The sequence below is a fragment of the Bombus terrestris genome, chromosome 7 (assembly GCF_910591885.1).
Source record: "Bombus terrestris chromosome 7, iyBomTerr1.2, whole genome shotgun sequence".
In the NCBI taxonomy this organism is placed as follows: Eukaryota; Metazoa; Arthropoda; class Insecta; order Hymenoptera; family Apidae; genus Bombus; species Bombus terrestris.
Genome location: NC_063275.1, coordinates 15,716,151 through 15,737,852, shown reverse-complemented (window position 1 = coordinate 15,737,852; position 21,702 = coordinate 15,716,151). Strand labels below are relative to the sequence as shown.

General features: G+C 43.7%; 1 protein-coding gene across 2 annotated transcripts in view; it reads right to left on the bottom strand.

Annotated features, from left to right (window-relative positions):
* The window catches only part of LOC100649623 (myocardin-related transcription factor B), a 237,475-nt gene that overhangs the window by 183,509 nt on the left and 32,264 nt on the right, over nucleotides 1–21,702 (bottom strand). The gene's annotated exons all lie outside the window — the stretch shown is intronic.

Sequence of the window (21,702 nt, the reverse complement as noted above, 5' to 3'; positions counted from 1 at the left end):
ATAAACCGCTCCGAATTTGAATTAGGGTGCCCGCTGGTAATTGCGTACAGTGCGCACACACCAGACCGGGAGCAATAATTAAATTATAATTAAAGAATTAATTTTTTTGCCGGTTGTCTGGACCGCTTTGTAATCGATGTACCCGCGCGGGGCTCGCAATGGTAAGAACCTCTTAATTAAGCATTAACTCACATCGGTTGCGCGGAACGAGTTCCTCCAAACCGACTCGCGCGATCTTTCGCAATGCGGCAAATAAAAATCTTCTCGTTTCATTTGCGTTCGTGCTAAGCCGTTCGCGCGAAGCTTGTAATCGACATAAAATTCTCGGGCATCGTTAAGATTTACTCTGCAACACGCGAAAGAAAGAAAATAACCTTAACTGCATTTGAATTACTACGTGCGCTTCCTACTCCCGATGATAATTACAAGTATTAGGTTGTGCGAAGAATCGAGAATATATTAAAATCAGAAAATCAGCGAATATATACTTATCACATTTTCCTCACAGGTCTGTCATGATCGTACGAGATATTTTCCAAGCGGACCTCTTTTCAACGATCTACCGATCTGCACTTGCCTCGTGAAAAATTCACAAGCACTCTCAGCCACTCTACTTCCCATTCACAGACCCACTCGTATCCCCATTCGAGCCTAGCTTCTCGTCACTCGCTCTTACTCGATCAATCGTCGCTTTCTAACCGTTATAAAGCGATTTGCGGTATCGCAATTTTAAAAGCTCAACGAAAATCGCGAGAGTGATCGTACGATCGATACACGCTATGACGTAACTGAAGGGAAGGATAGTTTCGACCGACGAAAGCCACGCAAGATTTGCCGACGAATTCGCGAAAGCCGCTCGTTAGCGCGATTATTACCAGCCACGGCTGATTCACCGTGACGAACTTCCCTGGATCCTCCTCGTGGATCGAACAATGAGGAGCGAGAAGAGGGAAACGAGGAACGGAGCATGAGATATGCCGGTAATAAGCCGGGCGGGGTTCATTAAGCGTATTGTTGCATCCCAGGCAAACTCCGTTCATCTTGTGGTCGGATCGTCGTCTCCTCTTTTCCGTCCACGCGAACGATCACCTCCTTTGACCGGTCTCGCCCCACGCGGATCGCTCGAAAGGAAGCCGCGGACAACCGAGCGTTTATTTATCCACGCTCGTCCCGACACGATGAAAGGACCTGCGGAAATTTTCAACGTGTTGCCTCGATCACGCTTTTGATCATTTTTCGGACAGCTCGGTTCGGGTACATAGAGGGGCTTATTGTGAGGTGGAAGGCCACGATTGTGGCTAGATTTTAAGGGTATTGTGGAGGATATTGGGATTGGAATGAAGTTTGGCTTTGGTACGAGAATGCCTTTGTGGGGAAAAGCACACTTTTAATTCGTTTCAAAAGATTCCATTAAGCCAAAAGTATTAGGTCGGAAATACTTTGGTCAAAAATAAAGATCAAGATGAGTGACTGGCTTTTTAGTAGCTTCGATAGAGGTATTATTAGCGAATTACCAGATAGAATTGCAACAAGAACAATTCGCTGATTCACGCGACCCAATTAGTCAATGAATTCGTAGGTTCGCGAGTGCAAACGATGAATCGACGTTTATCCGTAGCCAATCGTTCGAGGAAATTTATTTCCATCTAGCGAACTGGATAAAGAAAAACAGAAACGATTAGCGCGGTCGTATCGCGATCTACGAAGTGGATAAGCCAAGCGTTTCGGTGCTAATTACCGCAAATATATCGTAAAATATATACCGTTTCCGGTAAATCCATTTTCATTACCTGTGACATATCGAAACTTCTACAAATTCCAATTTAATTTCCCATCAACTCCGATATGCGATTTCTATTTGAAACTATCGAACGTTCTTACGTATAACGAAAGAAAATTCTTTTACGTGGTCAAAGTTTTCTAACTTGTCAAAGAACCAGCATCTAGTCCAATTAGATTACAAATTCAAGTAAAACCGTGTAGATACGATTTAAATCCGAAAGCCAGTACCGCGACATTTAAATTTACGGCATATTTATTGTCGCTTAAAGATCGATAAGGAAATTTCTTCCCGCGCGTATCCTGAACTTGTTTCTCCTAATAGCAACACCAAGTACCTTGTATCTCCTAATCGCCAGCAAGACTGTACGAGAATTTTCCGAAGGTGTGCAGTAATTTTAACCTGGGCGGTTTGACTCGGTGAACAGGGACGCGAGACGTACACGTAGAGCTGGCTGGCTCGTTTGTCACGCGCGTATAATCCCAACAATGGCCTCGTGGCGTAAACAAAATCGTGGGAGGTAACGACAAGCGGTCCGCTACGCCCAAAGCAAATAACAGAAATAAACGACCTCCCGTTATAATTGTCGCGACAATACGTCCTATCGAGTACAGTTTCTTTGTCTCCGCGAGGAACGCGGACACCAGTGAAAATCGAGCAAAACTGCGCGTTATGAACCACCCAGGATCCTGCGAGAACCGGTATCCAATGGAACCGCATTTTTCCTAAACACGTCAGGACGTCGAAGAATTCCCGCTTCGATTTTCACTGGAATTTCTACTTATGTTGGCTGCGTTGCTGCTATCTTGATTTATAATATTGCTACGTACAAAGAACGTTGTTATGCTTTAATTGTTATAGGCTACTTGTAAAGTTTCTATCGTACTAAGTTGGCAAGTATTATTCCCGATATCGGCTGTTTCAATCATTTTCTCTTTTTACTTAATTAATTGTTTTAAGTAATTCATTCGCCATCTACGAGATTTTTTCATACTGCAGATCAAACTTTCCCATCTTTTTATTTTTCGCGTCCAAACACGGATCACGTGACGCGTACGTAATTCGAAAGAAGCTCGTCAGTCCCTGGAAGATTTCGGAAGACACAGAACCAAGACAGTCATCGAGATACGCGATCGGTTGGATATTCAATTACTTGGAAAGAAGAGTAAGTAGTTGCTGGACTTGAATGAACGGGTCAGGCTCGTCGGGTTCGTTTAATAATTATGTCAATCGTGTCTAACGGAAGAGAAAAAGAGAAAAGGGTAAGAAGATAATGACCGGCGAAAGGGAGGAGATAAGGTACGCTAGCCGAACAAGTAATTAATATTCCAGCGGTGGGCTAATGGCGCGCATGTAGCGATATTATGCCGGTTGATTGAGCTCTCTCGAAAATTCGCTGACTCCTCGCTGCTCATTATTTCAAGCAAGCCTCGTAATACACCGTCGCTCCTCTTTCTCCGCTGAAGAATTAAACGGTGATCCTCCATCCTCACTCTCTTTCTCTCTCTTTCTCCCTCTCTTGCCATTCGCTTCCCTCTTTTCGCTTCTCATTTCCCCCACTTTTAGTTGCTCTTTGTTCCGCCGTCGTGTTTCAGATCAAAACAGCTTCTTTGGTTTTATTCGTTCGATGAGCAGCGAGAGTTGATTACGCAGGCGTAAACGCGTCGAAAGCTTAAAAGGCGAAATTAGAACCGAGATCCTGCTATCATCTTGCGCTCCAGGCGATTTCGTCGAGGTCTTGAATCGATCGAGCAGGCTTTTAATCTCGGCCCGGCAATACTTATCGAAATATTCCGTATAACAGGAACAAGTGCTCTATCTTCGAGCGGCACGGACGAAACGATAGCGATAAAAATAAGAAGATAACGAGTTAGTCAGTTCGAAAACACCTGGAATCGGCGGATCCAACTTTATTTAGGAACCAGATTCACCGAGCAAACTGGTTCCGTTGGTTGTCGTGATACAGTCGTCATTGCAAAAGGCTTGGGACGAAGCATTAGAATGATATTTCGCGCCAGAAAATAGGCTGTATTAATACCATCCTTATTAAACCGTGTTCCCTAGTTTGATCCGTAACGTTCAGGCGTGGCCAGAGCTTAATAAGCTCAAGTTCTGCCAACAACCGGCCGCCAGTGATTAAACGAACGCTGTCCTGGAACGATCTCGACGTATTTATACGTCTTTCACGAAGACGACCGCGCGGAACTGATAAGTAAAGTGCACATCGTTCGAAAACAGCTTCACGCTCATCGACCACACTCTGTCATAATTCTTCTTAATTTCAACCGACTTGGCTACGACATAGAAGACGGACAGACAGCGAGACAGACAAGGCAGCCGACTTTTTCACGAGTTCCTCATCGAAGCGCAAAGTTAATTATAGCAAACGGGCAAACGATTTTAGATGGACAATTAGAACGGTCGCGAGGAGGTATTCCGCCCGAATTTTGGCGAAGCGCGTTCGCGGGCTTTGCGACGAGCAAGCTTAAAAGCTGTACGCCATACCGGGTGTTAGGAATGTACCAGCGACAACATGCCACGGATGTTTGGTAGTGCAAACCCCGTTTGGGGATTGGTTGCATAACGCTCGACGGAAACTCGAATAGAAAGGAAGAGAGAAGATTTGTGCCAGCACTAGACGCGTCGCGTCAACAATTTCGCTTTCCTTGGATCGTTGCGCGGAACTCACGCATGCGAATCGCCCCGGCAAAGTGACTCATTCGTGGCGAACAGAATCTAGCATTTACGTTCCTACGAAGCTATTTTTTTTTCTTTTTTTTTTTTTATTTCTTTAGTAAAAGTAATACTCACAGTGAGATGAAAAGCAAATTCCTCGTGTTTACAGAGTTACGAAGAGGAAATCATTATTTAGAAGAAGTAACATCTTCCCGATGTGAAAAAGAAATGTTTCGCGCTTACAGAGACAAGATCGATAGTTCTTCCTAATTTCGCAAATGTTATTTTCAGTTCCATCATTGTCATGGAAGAAACCACAAACTACGAAAACACGAAATTCATATCAGCTGACAAAACGTTTCAAGCGAGAACGTTCGATCAAGAACAAATAGACTCGAAAATAAATCGTCTCTTTTTTTTTAATGGAGAATAGAGCCGCTCGAAAATAACCGTCGTTGTTGACATCGTGGAGAATTGGGTCGACGGATTCTCCTCGAAGCACGTACCCAGGAAATCCATGCGCGAGAAAACTCGTTTTCACGTATACCCTTTTTCACTGGTCCTTGTTCTTAAGGTTAGACACGGAAGCCCTTCCGTCCACGTGGCCACTTTCAAACGAGATGACGTTCGTGCGGTTGTCAGCGAGCTCTGTGCTCGTAACGTGCACCGAAATAGAAAGTGTCGCTCGGATTTAGGACCGCTAGTTACCGGTTAATAGCTGCTGGATAGTATTCACGTGTAAACTTTCTTCTCGTAACACGAAAATAAAGATGAAAAAAAAGTCAAGCAGGTCTCTAGAATATAACTCTTAACACGATTCTCTATTGACGTTAAGAGGGAAATGTGGTACGTTTTATCGACTACTATTCGCCACTGTCCTGTCGGTCACGAGCAACGACAGGGAAAATTATTCTTAAAGCAAACACGTTTGCTAAGAGACACGAAGTTGGATATACGAAGGGTAGACTGGCGATATACTGATTTTGCGTTACGGTATAACTCCGTTTATATGAACTTGTCGGAGAACAATTATGACTTTTCGTTCCTACAATAGAAGTTTCAATCGCAGAAGTTTATTTAATCGGACCCTACTTAAAATTTCGTTCAAATAAATGGAGATCACCTAAACGGAGTTCCACCGTATTTACGGCAGCGTGACGACGCCTGCGAAAACTATTCTCTCGCGTGCCATTGAAACTTTCGTCACGCTGTCCAACGCTAATCCAACGTTAAAATACAATCGAGTGTCACGGAGAACAGCAGAAATAGAGCGGAATTGAAAAAGCGGGAACAAGAATTTCTCGCGATTTCCTGTATTTTTCTACGTTACTTTTTAAGATCGCGAATTTTAAAGTTCACTGCTTGTTGCGAAAAGTCAGTGCATCTAAAATAGAACGCGAGAGAAATAACGATCCAGCTGACGCTTAAACGAAGAATAAGAACGGTGATTAGAAACATCGAAGCGACGCGGCGACATTTCTCAATCGACCCTGATTATTTTCTTTCTCCGTTCGGGAGAACGCGATGGAATTAACATTCCTAGCGTAACGATTATAGGGTCGCGGTTTTTCTCTATTCTACGCTCAAGGATCTTCGGCAAGATCGCGTCAATTTTCAAGAAATTCCTCCCTCGGACGGCTTGCGGTTTTCTGATGCGCCCGGTATGCCAACCGCATCCAAGGATAAGCCTTTCGAATAATTCGCCATTGGCTCGGTTAGTTTTCACGCTCTTCGAACGATTCGGAATACGAGAAACGAGACTTCCTAATAGAACAAAAATATTTTGAAACTTTAACTACGGTTAATTCAAGCGCCTCACTCTCAACCATTTAACCGTGTCACTTCTTAATCAAAAGCTCCTATAACTCTAGAATTAAAAGATAATAAACGCAAGTTAATTGTATTTAAGGTAATATTAATCCTTGTAAAAACAGGATATCTAAATGAGGTCTTATAAATAAGGAAATTATTATGTTCGAGAGACGTGAAATCAGAGCGACGAGATGACTCGTCTCTGCCGGTTAACAGGTTAAATAAAGGAAGTCATATTCTCGAAAATCATTTAATACCGCGATTATCCATTTACTTTAAAGTCCTCTCATCTTATTAACTATTATTGCTCATTTTCATACCATGTTCTGATTAATCGACCAATTTATCGCTGCTCACAGTCTATCGATCGCAACTTAAGCGTACGAAGTTCGCTTACCTGAAACAAAAAGAAGAAAAAGTAGTTGAGTATATGGGCCAATCAGTTTGAAATGAGATCGCGATCGTACAGGAACGAGGGCATAAAACTCACGGCTACGGAATTTCGAGCAGAGGGGCGCGAGCGCGGTATCCTTGAAGCACGGATATTACGCGGACATTGCATAAGCATTGTTATTTATCTTGGTGAGGATCGCCAGAATGTTCACGTTAAAATAATAACGCGATGCCTGCCAATGTCCCCAAGAACGGGACTGGCTGTCGGAAATCGGCTTGTTACTCCGATTATATTGCTTGTACCAGCGTTTAACGCTGGCGAACGCACGATTTATTGACCCTTGAATTTGTCTCGCCTTGGAAACGTTGTTAATAATATCGGTCTCGAACTGTAGATACCGCTCGAAAGATCCAGAAGATAAATGGCTAGATCTTTACGAACGTCAAGTAATCATCGACGATACCAATGTCAGAGTAGAAAAGAAAAATTGTTTTTTTTTTTTTATGGATGAAAGATCGTGCTCGAGTCAAAGATGGACAAACAACAAGATTAATTAAACGCGTTCGATTATTCAACGTCAATATACTTAATGAAATTATTTAAAGAAAGTCATCAAGTCTAGAATGTAACGCGTAATGACAACCGCGTAAAATAGTCTTGGACGCTGTATTCGAATGTCGAAGAACCTCTGTTATCCGAGCTGGAGGCTCGTAACAATTTCACGGAAGTAGAAGCATCAGCAACAGCAGCCAGCAACCGTGTTTCGCGGCCGTTTGGACGCGCTATATAACGAATCTATTCTCATTTCACTTTGCTTCGCATAAGTTATGCTACCTAAGCTACTTTCGGATCGGTCGTTTCGCAATTACCCGGCAGATTCCGGTTCACGTGACTGCGGGATTTAGCAAGCCGGGACAATGTTTCAACGTACAACCGAAATTATGAGAACAAGATTGTACTCCTTTCTCATTTTCTACTCATCCATTAGCCAATAAAATTTGGCCGTGTGTGCCCAGGAATTCGAAACTCTTCAAGCTTCGTAATAATTCGCTTACGCCGTATTAATCACTCCGTCTTCGTCTTATTTCAAACATCGAATCGTCCTCCCACGAAATACGTCAATATCGCCAATCTGAGATCACTTTATTACCATTAAGTCAATTCCTGTAAAGTTAACGGAATTTGAATTCAAATGTTAAATCTCTTGCCGATAAATATCTCATCTTCGTTCGTCGATATAAGATGATCGCACAGCTGACCTACAACCCAATCAGCTGAAACCAACCCACCTGAATCCGTTAATACTTCTCGGCGTAATTCGGTTCGAGCAAACTACGAAGCATCGAAACCAGTCGCCGTAATCGAACGTCAAATCTTGGAGCGTGGTCGCCGTTACGGAGATCATTACCGGCGCTGTACGCCGGCTCGTCTCGCAATTATCGGGGCTGGCACGCAGCGCTACTGATAATCGCCACTATTAGACAGCAAGAAATACTCGCGATAAGTGGTTTCCAGATAAAATCGCGCTTGTGCGCGCGCGACTGTCTACTCGTTACCGACATTTTTATCGACAGCCTGGGCTGCATCTTAATCGCACGCCTCCCTGTTTATTGATATATTATTATATGTTAGACACCTGTTTGTGGAACTTCTTATTTCACGCTTACCGTGCTGGAAAATCGGGTTATCGACGTTAATTGCCGGCGATTGAATTTAACGTTACAGCAATAGGACGATCGGATGGTTGATGTAGTCTTGGAAAGGAGGTGTCGACACGATCGGTATCGCGTTAAACGTGTAATCTATCTAATATAGTCGGACGATGTGGCAACATATACCGAAGATCTGCTTCATAAATAAACTTTGTTGCTTCGTGCACCGCATCTCGAAAATGAAAGTAAGTTTTGAGAAACGAGTAAAGCGTGGCAAGAGTACCTGGCATGTTCACAAAGACACAAAGTAACGACAAGAATTTTGAAACATTTTCGACGGTTCTCGAAAGAATTCCAACAATTTCTTTCATGGACGATCCTTGCATCTCACATTGGCGCGAACATGTACCGCTTATGCAATTCGTCTCGTTTTTCAAACCGAGTAAAATGTGGCCGCGTGTTAAGAACATTTACGTGTCTATGTATTTTAGAAACACCTGTACGATTCCATCTGGCACAGGGGAACAAGAAATCAGCAGCTAAAATCAACTAAATCCGAACTAAATCATCCTATACTCGAGCTCGATTAGGTCACTTGGGTCATTCACTGCTTTGCCCTTCTCCAAACTAGATTTTCCTCCGAGATGGATCTATCAAGCGTGTCCCTGTTTAGAAAGAAAGCCTGTACCAATTTCAACCGCAAGACGTCACCATGCAGAGAGCTGATAAATTCACGTATCAACTCTGGCCATCCCGACTCTAGCTATGCAAACAGTTAGCGATAGTATCATTAGTTATTGCGTCCCGAACCGGAAAACAGAGAGACAGAAAGTTCGGGAATCCTTCCAAGCTTTCCACACGGTAGCATCGGTAATTCGGATTAGGTCTGACCGCGTTGCTGACCGGCCGTTGCTAGATAGACGGCGAACCTCTCCTCGGGGGGGATGCTGAAGAGGGAAATGGACCGGCTAGGAAGATGGAGGGGGCAAGACGTAAGAAGTCAAGACGCAAATAGAACTCCCAAGTTAGCCTAACGGGCTTGCCAGAGGCGGATTGAGAAAGGAGGAGAGAAAGGGGAGGGTTGGAGCAAGCACATGCTTACCAACCGTCTACTTCTTCATTCGACCGTACCTTTCATCCTCTTTCCCTCTGCGAATCCTCCCGACACCCTTTAACGTTCGTCCGTGCCTGTTTCTAACTTCTCCAGCGTTCTAACCGTCGTCGTCGCTCGACGTTTCACTCGGATCGATAAAACGAGGCGATCGTTGGTCCTTTGCTTTTGAGAAAGACGCTGGAAGATGACGCCAGTCGGGGAACGATCAGTACGCGGAACGTAGCAACTCGTTTTCGAGTGAACCATAGGTGGATCGCGCGTTTCCTGTTATAGCAGACGCGTTTACTTATCTTGTAGCCGAGTTACAGGGTACAGTGAATTTGTTGAGCAGATTTGGCGAGATCTAGCGTAGAACAGCTCGGTTCTACGATCGTACAGCGTTGTAAAATATCCGGAGGTTAGTTTGCGTGACGATTTTCTTCTCTGCTTTCTGGAGGTTGTTAAGCTGCGAGACAAAAATCTTAAGCGTGTTTATAAAGCACACGTTGTTTCGTCGAATCTCTTCGCATATTTTTAGGAATTTCAGGTCAACGTCACGGATTCGAGTATCGTCGCGGTGGAATTAAAACAACAAAAACTTGGCAATAACGACACCTGCCCCAAATTCCTGCACCTTGGAAATCAGGAATCGGTGGAAAAGATGGATCGTCCGAATAGTAGAAGAAGGAAACGAGTAGCCGACGAATCAGCAAACGAGGGCGTGAAAGCAGGCTTTCCTCTGGTGCTTTCCTTAATTCAATATTTGCTCTTCCGCTGGGCAGCCAAGGGGAAGAAGCAAGACGGGCAACTGCAACTTCGTGGCGTCTGTTATGGTGGATCTGGTCGGTCGACGACAGCTTTATGAAATCAGCGCCACAAGAGGTTGCCGAGTTTTTTCTACAGACCCTCGAACGAGAGAAAGTCGACAGGGAGAGCGAGGAAAATTATTGATTCAACGAAACTTTTCTCGCGTTGCTCCCTTAAATTTAATCTCGATTATGGCAAGAGAGGAATTAACAACAAAGAAACGTTCTTCTGCCGTAACTTTGAAAATATAACCAAAATACAGATCTCTCGACCAAATTACACCGCATACCCAAATACTACGAACGATAGTGTACATTATCTTCTAACTCATTCGGCCACGCAACAAATCTCGTAAGACGCTTACCCCGCTGATTAACATACCTAAGTCAGCTTCGAAATCTCTAGTTTCTGTGATCTCTCGTAGATTTTGAAGTCAATTGGCCTCATCTCCTACAGCATCGCTACTGCGTACCCTCGAGCTAATGTTCGCGAAGGTATTCGAATCGCTGGTAATCCTGAAACGTGATCTCATCTTCGCTAGCGAACTCGTGGAATTCGTTGGAGGAGTACGTTAGCGCGTAAGCCTGTTTCCATGCAAAAGGAAAATCAGGGAAGATGGGAAAAAAGATGCTCGCGCAAACATTTCACAGTCTGGCGAGGATGTGAAGACGAAGCGACCACTAGGCTACTCGCGATCTTTACATCTGCACTTTAATATATTTTTATATCGCCGCGGCCAACCACGTCGACTCGTTGACACCAGCATTTCCCTTTCACGTGGCTATCAGATCGCAAACAAACTCGTGAATAACCCTAGTCTCGCCTCTTAACGAGTATACTAAAGTTCATACAATTGCGTTTATAGAAATACCGCTGTCTCTATAACGTTTGTCATATCTTTCGATACACAAATTAGACGATTTTGTCATTGGTCGAATGACAGCACTATCTACCTTTATTCTTGTATAAATGTTCTCTATTTTTATACCAGAAAATTATATCTATCATTCCTGTTTGTTTCTTCTTATCATTTATAGGACAAACACGAAGCTATATAGCGACAATTACAACTTGAAGCGAGGAAACACGCGAGAGGAAGTCTCGTTGGCACATGCGCATATAAACACCGATTTATCCGATTTACCCGAGGTGTTCGCTTTCATCCAGGACATTTTGCCACGATATGTTCCCCGGCAGTCTATATCGTTGTGTTCCTTTTCCCAGCGCAACTCGTCCTCACCCGTGGCTCGTTTTCCATCGTCGGTCGCGATTACGGATTTTTTATACGGGAAAACAACGTAATAGAGTGGCAAGCGAGTCGAAACGCGTCGTTTCCCGTGACAGGAGAATTTCACACCCACGCAAACCACGTTATTCGTGGCGATAATTTTCGACTGGGTGTTCCGTTCGGGCTACCGGGCCAACTTTCTCGTTAGCGTTCTTTACTGGATCCGTCCGTCGGTGATTACGCGAAATTGCCGCGGAGGAAGGGGCTAGTGATTAATAGGAAGCGTCACAGGGCGGCTCACCCCGACGAATTATGGAAGGCAGGTGCCGTGAAAGAAACGAAACACTCCCGATTCGACGATTTCTTTATTCGCCGATATACGCGTCGCTGAAAAGTTACGGCTGCGAGGGAACATCCCCTGGAATCTGCTCGAATCGCTTTCACGAAAAAAAAACGGAGGATTCGCAGAGTCGTTGGAGGGGCGCTTAATGAACCCAAGCATCGAAGACGACGTTTTTATTATATGATCGATGCTACGGCCGTTTGGAATTAGTGCCACCAAGTATAACCAGTTCGAGGGAGGGATTATCGTTGCCTCTTCCGAGAAACTGCTTTTTAACGCTTTCCTGTCCCGATTATATTCGGACTTGGATGCTGAGAAGAAACATATGCAACGAATAAGTAGCTGAAATTATCGAACTTTTGTTGGAATGCGCTGATCCAAAGTAAACTTAGTCGATCGCGTCATTTCGCTCGACAAGCGGCGGAAGTCGTGGCGAAACTATTCTCCGGTTCTGTAACTGCCGCGAATTTCGCGGGCGGGAAAAGTAGCCGGATCGCGTGGTACCAACATCGACAGACAGTAGGACAGACTGGCCGAACGCACGACCTGCTTATCGTGAGTCATTCTAGAAAATGTGGAGTGCTGCCAGCCGACAAGAGGGCGGATGAGGTCGGTTGGCACTTCGACCCTCGTAGTAATACATCATTCGGCTCTGGTTTCTAGTTTTAATATCTATTCCGCGTTTCACTGACGTTTACTCCTTGGTTCGTCGTTCGCTTATATTTAGCGATTAATCTCTGCCTACAATGAGACCACGCTTAACCGGCTCGTCAAAATTAATATCCATCGCCACGCATCGAAAATAACGTCTAAAATATTTTTCCGCGCAAATAGAATTAATATCCCGACGATTTTAACTGCTTGCTGAAACTTAGCGCTTCTTATTTTAAGCGGGCGCCCGTGACGCGACGCTTTCTCAGCGTTCTCGCGATAAAACACAGCGGAAGAAAACATTGAAAAAAATAAATTAAACGTTTACAACAGTTTGAAATTGCAAGAGACGATCTTTTTATATTCGTTCGTGTTTTCGTCGACTTTCTCTTTGCTGTTTTTGTCAATTTCACGCGTCCACGTCATCGAATACGTGCGATCCAGTGACATTTCGTGATCGTCGCCCAGTTAGGCGAAGTTCTTCTTGCACGGCGTAGCAGGCACGTTCCCCGGAAACGAGCGACTACGAGTCCCCGACAGAAACGCTTCGCAGTTTCTTCTTACGTAAACCACGGTATGTTCGTAAAGCTATCCGCCTTGTTTTTACTTGCGCACGAGAATGGCGGGAAATGCAGGATGCGGCGAGCGTCACGTTGGAAAACATAAAGTCACGAATTTATGTCGGCATGCGTATATATAGCGGACGGCGTACGATTTGGTCCATCTATTTCAAAGGCCTTTCTTACGCGGTGGAAATATCTCTTCTGTGTATCTTATTACCCCTTTTGTTCTCTCTCTCTCTCTCTCTCTTTTCTTCTTCCTTGACATTTTCCTTTTTCTCTTTATCGTGAACGCGTTGTTCCTTTATTAGAGAGTTTTGTTAGATCGTTGAAAGTATACGAATGGACTGTTGTTGTTGTCCTAGGTGCAACACCGAAGACAGATTAGATACGCGGCAAAGGGTGACAAGGTGGCTAGATTGCCTTGACTACATATACGATTCCCATTCACCACTACTATTTACCAGATCCTGAATCTCTATGCAGCTACTCGTAAATCTAGATTGCACATACCACCGATTAAAATATCGCGGTGAAATATATGACTCGCATGAAGAAAAGCAATCTGGATCTACCAGGCAGACATTTACTTCTTCTGTCACTATCGCTCTATTTGTCAAACGTCGAACGGTACAATAAAATCAATTAGACGGGACGCTGAAATCGCATTACAGAGAGCAGAAGCTTTCTTGTCTCGAAACGAGCGTCGATTTCTGTTTTCACCGAGTACAAGGCTGAATTACGAGCGCAAAATTGAATTCGCCAAGGGCCAGCGATAAGGGGAGCGGTTGTGGTGATCGATAAAACGAGGGACGAGCAGCGTGGCGCTGTTTCGTAACGGCGAATTTTTTTGCAAAGTCCCGTCAAGATAATGTCTTAACTGGCCACTGCCTGAGTCGTTTGCACATCGATCTGAAACGAGTTTAAGTAGCCAGTAAAGTCGTTTACACCTTCCACCAAAAAGCCGTCTGTCTGGAGGGCCCACAGTGATTACGGGGCACCACCTCTTTCTATAAACGCAACATTTACATACGGGAAGACCGATCGCCTCTCTCTTTTTTCCCGCCTCGCCTCCTCCGATAAAACGCACGCGGATGAAGCTGGCTTCACACTATGCCCGCAATCAACCGGAAAGAAGGGAAGAAACATCAAGTGTGGCGCCTAAGTTGGTTAACGATTGTCGAAAATGGATTTCATTCGCGTTCTTTTGATTCGCACGCAAAAATTGCTCGTTAAGGATGGAGAAACATCGTTGGTACTCTATGTTCATGTAAATATGTACTTGTAGTTCTTACGTAAAAATAGAAGAACAGAGTCTAATATCGTTGAAAAATGTCTAGAGCGTAAAGTACGATTACATTTTCGTGGTCGAACGATCGCTGTACCCTGATTGAACGAATCAAACACAATACGTTCCACTATCGTGTAATTTGACAATGTGAATCGAGCTTAAAGCAATAACCGCGATTGCCAACAGCAGTGGATAGCCAGTGATCGATAAAAACGCAGACGGTCGAGTTAGCCGAGAAGAGGCAAATATTAATTTCCCGAGGAGCCGTTTCTGGAGACGCTGTGCCAGTGATTGCAGATAAACGGTCGAGTGCATGGATTCGTTAAAATTCACAGGCAAGATTACACGTCCTCGGAGAAAATGACTGGCAGGCAAGAAGAAACGTTGAAAGAAACGATTACGGCGTCGTCTCGGTACTACCTAACAGTTCTTCTTCCCTTGTAGCCGGAGTCGTACACGCTTTCACGCAGTTAGTATCCGAGCTGGTTCCCGCGCTCCAGCGTCGCGGTAACGCTCGATAATGCGCTTTATCGCCGGCAGACCGAGTCGCACCGGTCGATCCATTGGAAAAAACGCAATTGTAAACGTCAGCTGCATCGATGATCGCGATCGTTAACTTTATGGCCGCAGTGGCCCCGGAACGAAAGCGTGCTGAATTCTCGATGGACACTGCCACTGCCTGTTGCGGATTGATCAGTCGTCGTTCTTCGGGATTTGTATCGTTCATCGTCGAATGTTCGAATTACTTTTAAACAAATATCTTATCGCGTATTTGCAACGACTAAGGATTATGAGAATCGACTAGGTTTCCTTCATGCGATATATACTTGATGAAGCAATTAATAAAAGGAGCGACGAGTAAAAACAGAAAGGACAAAGATGCATCGATCATTCGAGGAGCTCGTTAGAAGCTGGCTGTTGGCCGTGTCGTGCATACGGCCACGCGAATATACGTGGATATTATAGGTTCTCGCACGTCCATACACGCCGATCGAATATCTTCGTGGCAAGAAACGAATCTTCAACGTCTTAACTGCGCGGCCTGGAACAGGTTTAGGGGGCGAACGCGGGCCGTTCGAGTTTGCACCTTCCAAGAAAAAATCCGACCGAAATGATCGCTATATAACCACGCAATAGGTCACTAACGACACTGTCGACCATCGGCCGATATCGAACGCTTAACGGAATTCTTTCGCAGGGAAACAGTTATCGTAAATAATGCCCGCCTTGATAACAGCGACCGATCGGCCGTGGCAAGTGCGTCACTCACGGTTCAGTAAATTGATTGTTATCGAATATCGACACCGATACCGCTAACGAAATATCGTCGAAAAAGCAGGAACGATAACGCCACCTTGGAAAACGAGTCCCTCTCAATTCGCTACACTTTATCTCTGCGACAGAAAGCAATGGGAAGGAATACTTCCAGTCGATTTAATAGTTTATTAATTCGTAAGGCGATGCTCGATAATCAGCGTAACCCGTACCTGAATATACTTGACAGGTCTGGCGCTAAAAATTATACCGTTTGACGAGCCACGTAAACAACTATTCGCGCAGGGGATACATAGACTTAATATAGACCCGATGTTTCGCGTGCAGATGAGTCTCCTTGATGTACGACGTGGATCTTTCAAACCTCTGGTCCTCCTTTACTTCCCATCCGGTTTGCGGTGTACGTTGCACAGTGAACGATCGGAACCGGAACGTGATGCCAGTTAATTTCTCAAAGAGGAAGATCAAACAGGTATCGCTGATCGTAAACGTTCGAGCGAATCGTTCCTGTAGTTCGAACGAAGATCCGTTAAAGTTTGTTGCTTGATATCTTCTAGAGTCATCTCTAGCATAGTGCGGTCGAATAAATAGTTAAAAGAGAGAAAACGAACAGAAGAAAAGAAAATGAACGTCAGAGGAATTGGAGAGCGTGATTTAGAGCGCGAGCAGAAGGCATATGCGTCGGGTGACGAAAGAGAGGCGGTACCAGGCGACGTTTAAAGGCAAAAAAGGGGCAGAAAGGTTCGTTGGAGCGCTTTACATAGCGTTTGCCAACGTCTGGCCATGCCGGGAATGGCAGAGGGGAACCGTTCTGCCTTTATACCGTCTAATACTATGGACGGAAATATCCGTAATGCAAGGACAGGCCTCGCTAGCCGAGCCGCAGATTTTCGAGGGCTCCTGGGTCCGACCGATAGCCTAATGCAGATTTCAGCCAAGCTTGGAGCAACGACTCGCGATTATCCTCGCAAAGCTGCGAATAAATCTGCGCACGTGTTTCGTGCGAGTTGCAACTCGTGTTTCTCGCGAGGCTGAATCTTCTGAGCGCAAGAGAGTTTATTTCGTGCGTGCTTCTGCGATAGATCTTTAACCAGAGAATGATTTCAGAAATCATAAGAGGAGAGAGAAGATGTAAGATCGAGCGTATTATTGTTTGGATGCGCTTGATACTTGGAAATTGAATCGACGTAAGAAGCTTTACTCTTTGATATTTATTATGTTGAAGCTTTTCTTAAATACTCAACGAGATAGAGAACTGAAAAATAGAAGATGGAACGAAAAGCATAGAAGGTATTTATAGAAAACTTTACATCAATGAAACTCTCGACCTTTCACATACAAACCTACACGTTCAAATTCATGATTCAATTACTTACCGTGCTTCGTTCTTCAGATTTTCTGCATTTATCCCCGAGAAAGTAGAGAACTAAAATTTACCTCAAGAACATACCGGCGGGTAAATTTAAACGCGTTTTTTTCTCTCGTATTCAACGTCGCTCTTGAACTTGAACGGATCGTTATCCAACGAATCTCGAATAATCGTAGGCGAGGACATGGTGTCGGAAATATCTCGACAGTCAGTCGATCACGGTATCGTCGTCGCGTGCACGGTATTTTGCCGAGAAAACCGACTTTACTGCATCACGCGCGGCATAGCGTGGGTGAAATGTCGAACGGTCGCGTTTCCTTCCTCACGATTACCGAAACCCCGTGACGTCCGACCACGCTGCAAATGCATCGAGTCTGTTTACCGACTTTGCCAACTCATAGCACGCTACTATATGTCATGGCAGAAACGATGAATTAATTCTATTCTAGGACAGAGAACGTCGTTTATTGGTGCACTGCAATACGCGTAACCGCTTGAGAATGTTGGATGCCGTTGCAAGGCCGAGTGTAAGGAAAGAAGGCAGCTTGAAATACTTCCTAGGATAGCGTTGGTTGAAACGCGTCCTCCACTTTGACTTATTTCACTCGCTTTATTATCGTACCACGAAAACTACAACTAAGAATAGAATTAACGTGGGTTAAGAAATGATTTACAAATAATAATAGCGATTCAAAGGGAAATCGTTAAACATACGAACAAGCATAAAAATAAAGTCTCTCTGAATATTCGAAAGTTCGAACGCTTCGATCCTTTAGACAAAAGCAGATTTTAATAATTTGCTCATGTTAACATCTGCGGAGGTGACGATCGTAGAAATTCCTTCACAGGTATCTGAAAGACACGGTAACTTAAGATTCACGCTACGGCGTTTATTTTTGCAAAAAGACTGTATAAATATGTGAAAATTAATTTTACTAAAATTAATACAATATATAATATATGGATATATTTACAGTACATATAAAGTATTTTATAATAAGTATATATTAAGTAATTACCAATTTAAATACAAAAAACAAACTTAAAGATGTTTAGAATTAGATTCTACGTGTGTCTGTCAGATCAATCGCGTCCTCCACAGAGTTAATTAAGGAAGATTCGAACATATGCTTTGTGACGGGAACTAAAATATTCGTTTATCGTTATCTTGGTCCGGAAGATAAATAAACGGGGACTATTTTTAAAAAAGTATTGATTTATGAGTGTCGTATATCTTTTGCAAACCTGACACTACGGTGTCGTACCGTTCACCTGTGATGATTCTAGCAATCCATCATTTCCAACCAATTTATTCGTTAGAAAATGACTGCACGCCAAGTTCTAAATATAATACTACGAACTAAAGGATGAAGAAATTTCGATGTTTAACAACACGATATCGAAATTCATTAAGAAAACCGAAAGCATTTAACAAACAGTCAAAGTATCAATGAAAGCAATGTCTGTTAACTTGGTGTGTCTTGTAAAATCGCACGAATATTACGATTCAAGAAGGATCGTCGATCGGTCCTCGCACAATGACGAAGAATAAGGGAGGTGGGCCAAGGAAAACTGTTATCCATTGGACGTGCAACACGCTCGTATTCCATCCGATTAAACGCCGTTATACGCCGTGATTCTGACAAATTCGGAACATTAAGCTGTCACCGTTCGTAATTTTAGTAGCGAACGATGTCTCGGTGTCAGCGTGAGCCGAATCTCGTCGATTGCAAAGACTAGAGCCGAGAGACTCGTAACATTGAATAGCAGTGCACAGTTTACATTTTCTGACTGATTAATAATACGCTGTCTGTGCGTGAAATTGAATAAGCGGCTACGCATTAATCACGCGTCAACGATTGAATTACCACTGGTTCCGAAACAATTTACCGTTTTTCACGAGATCTCGAGCGGAACGAATGTTCATAGGTGGACCAATCTGGACATTCTGATAAAAAAGAAAAAAAAAACACGTCCAATTGCGACACTAATTATTTTCTCGCTGAAAACTGCCAGGTAACCGAGAAAATTCTGCGTTTGTAATATTTAAAGAACCAATTAGAATCTTCGAATATCCGCATATATGTCTGGCTTGTACAAGTCTAGTACAAGGAAGGGTGAGAGACACGCGTATGTGTCGTAAAAATGGGATGACAGTGACGAAGAGAATTACAGCGCCAGCAACAATCGCAACTCATTGTAGAGGAGCGCGGTTCGTGTTTCGCGGAATGGTCGTCGGGACGCGTTTGCTGACATTTACAGGCGCATCTATACTATAAATTGCACGCAAAATCGCGATCATTCGTGGCCCTCTGGTTCATAATTATGTCTAGCGAACGCGTTACGCTCGCGTAATAAATGATACCAAATTCTCGTATTTTCGTCCGCTAACACGTATGCCACCAGTTTATTTCTGTCCACATTGCCAGGCGAGACAACGGGTTATCAATTCGACGATCCTCACCTGATTCCGTCTACGTTCCTTTGCTTTAACTTCTCTACGATTCTTGGGTTCCTATCCAATTGTAAATAGCTATTATTACGAACTTAAACGAGAGCAAGATTGGCAACATAGAAGCTCGGATACTTTATCATTTCTATTTGTTTTTATCTTGTCAAAAATTTTCTGTCAAATAAATTTACTTCGATTTGTCCAAAGACAGAACGTGATAAAAAATGTTGAATCAGAGCGAAAGAACCGCCACGGAGATTGGCTTATTAAACCTGAAAAGTGTTTTTATTTCGATTTAAATGCACCGTGCGTTTCAATTGGGATAAAAGTGGATGTAATTAAAGAGTTCGCTACGTATCGTCGGTAGTAACGCCCGTCCATTAGAAGTTTTCGAAATCGCGGGATTTGCGGCAACAGAGTTGTCGGCAGCCAACTCCGGCTCCCCTCCCGGCACATGCAGGCTTTTAATGGGTTCAAATACATATTACCAGCGGGACAAATCGCGCCCGTTATTCCCAAGGTTGCGGATAAATCCGGCGAACCAGTTAGCAGAGCAAACGTAAATATCAGCGTTGAAACGGGTCGTTCTGCGACGCGACAATTTACGCTCTTCTGATGGGCAGAAATAGCCGATTCCGATTCGTTCCAGTTCATCGTGAGCTTTTAGTCATTGAGATTCCTCGATCAATGAGATCCAGTTCTCCAAGATGCTCTCAAATCCTTTAAACACACATCTAAACATTCTACGTCAAATCCTGTTTTCCCTTTTTTTTTATAAATAAAAAATAAGAAAGGATATAATTTTAGTCGTTGAAATCTTTTTCTTGAAGTATGGCAAATCAATGACAGACAAAAAGAGTCGAGATAATAGTAAACGATTCAATGGATGAAGGTACTCTAAGCGAGATCGCAGCTCAATTTGATACATAAAGAAGTTATAGAGCCATTAAAGCGAGTACCTCGACTAGTACGAATCGCAAAGACGGCTGTCATCGCGGCAATAATATCCGAGTGTGCGAGTAGCTTCCAATTTTCTCAGAGACCGAGATACTGAGACGTTATGGCTCGATAAACTCGCCCATTTCCACGCAATATCGAGCTGTCGTTCTAGCTATCGCCTATGACACAGTTAGTATCTTCGGTTGGTAGTGCTTATACTCTTGTACAGTGCTATATTGATACTACAACTTCTTTCGATCTACCTTTCTAAAGCTGTATGCTCTGTAATTCGATCTAAATAGCCAGCAGAAGTTTCTTCGATTCATCGATATGATATTCCTGACAAATAATTTCGGGAGTGGCGACACGCTTCGACGTCGCCCGTTTAAATATAAATAAACGCGCGTTTAACGATCAAATTGGCCAAAAGTGTTTCTCGAAGAGGCGAAACGATCGACAACGCGTCCGAAAGGCAGCCAATTTTATCTATCAGCATCGACGCTCGTGCACGAAAGTGTAACAGGAAATGTACAATGGAAATGCTTTTGGCAAGTTGCGAAAGATGTGCAGGGTGTTCACGCGATCTCGTAAGCTCCGAAATTCGACATTTATTTCGCAACGTTGCTCTAACATTCACATTGTGACATTTTCTGATCGACGACCGCCATTCTCGACCGTTCGACACGATTGATGTCCAATTGCCTGCTGTCTCCGATGGGATACAGTACCGCGACGAAAACTCGCAAATTACCGGCCAGAGTCAACAAGTTCCTTCTAATTTCTTGTTCTTCGATTTAATGAGAAATAAAGATATCCAAGAAAAACAATTCGAATCAACGTAACGTAATTAACAGGTGCAACGTGTAATCCGATATTTGCGGAACACAAAAATGAAAACGAGCTGTTCCAAGATTGATCGAATTCGTTGCATAAATTGAAAATAAACGTGACATCATCCTTTTATGATAAATGAACTTATGGAAATAAATCATTTATTTATTGAAATTCGAATATTGATTCCATATGTGCTTATCTAGTGAAATTGACAAAAAATCGTGTTGGTCGGTCGAATAAACGAACGCACAAAAGAGAGAAAGGGAGAGAAAAAGAAAGGAAAAATGAGAAGAAATAGCAGGTTCGAAATCCAACGGATTTAGGAATCATGGACGATCGTGGTTCATTAATCCCCGGTGACAGGCACAAAGCTGTTTACCCGAAGTTGTGCGGTGGTGGCAGTCGAGCGAACTGGAGCAACGCGATGATCGGTTCTCCAAAATGGCGCGCGAAAAAGGAAGCGACGAGAATGGTATTTCGTTTGGGTACCATCCAGGTCATGCTCCGAGCCGGCGATGCAGATGAGGGTGGAGAGGCAGAGAAGAG